The 223-nt window shown below is 63.2% G+C and overlaps 1 protein-coding gene across 1 annotated transcript in view; it reads right to left on the bottom strand.

Moving 5' to 3' along the window:
• The window catches only part of LOC104472450 (plexin-A1-like), a 71,266-nt gene that overhangs the window by 6,269 nt on the left and 64,774 nt on the right, over positions 1–223 (bottom strand). The gene's annotated exons all lie outside the window — the stretch shown is intronic.

Below are 223 nucleotides of genomic sequence, written 5' to 3'. Positions count from 1 at the left end.
TGAGCACATTTGTCCCCTGCCAGGATCAAGGACCATCCGGTGGCCCTGCTCTGCTCGACCCCTCCACGGGAGGCAGGGATGTGGCCAACAGAGGAAGCCAGCGTGCCCAGGGGGCTGTGGGAAGCAAGAGACGCTTGGGTCCTTCTCGCCTCACCATCAAAGCTGGTCCCTCCCGTGCAGAGTCTCTCCCACGCAGGCGTCACCAGACATGGCACCAAAACGG

The sequence above is a fragment of the Pterocles gutturalis genome, unplaced genomic scaffold (assembly GCF_000699245.1).
Source record: "Pterocles gutturalis isolate BGI_N339 unplaced genomic scaffold, ASM69924v1 scaffold1612, whole genome shotgun sequence".
Classification (NCBI taxonomy): domain Eukaryota; kingdom Metazoa; phylum Chordata; class Aves; order Pterocliformes; family Pteroclidae; genus Pterocles; species Pterocles gutturalis.
Note: the sequence above shows the minus strand (reverse complement) of the source record. Positions and strands in the feature narration are given on the sequence as shown.